Raw genomic sequence first — 308 nt, 5'->3', positions numbered from 1 at the left:
TTGTGTGTATTTGCCTTACCATTATTGCCATCAAAGTTGCTGTTACCATTACTGCGATTAATGTTATGCAGTTATCATTCAATATCAGCATCATCATGAATGATATCTGAATAAAACTTATTCTAATTGTTTACCCTTTCCTTTTATTTATTACTGACTGTACCCTCACCACTTTCTCTCCTGCGTCTTCTTATAATTACACTAAATCACTTTCGGTGTCATTGCATTACCAGTGCTATTGCATTTGATATTTTTGTCGTTGCTGTCTTTTGGTATGTTACTTGGCGGCAAATACATTTCGAAATGAG

The sequence above is a fragment of the Penaeus monodon genome, chromosome 28 (assembly GCF_015228065.2).
Source record: "Penaeus monodon isolate SGIC_2016 chromosome 28, NSTDA_Pmon_1, whole genome shotgun sequence".
Lineage (NCBI taxonomy): Eukaryota > Metazoa > Arthropoda > Malacostraca > Decapoda > Penaeidae > Penaeus > Penaeus monodon.
This window is presented reverse-complemented; position numbering follows the sequence as displayed.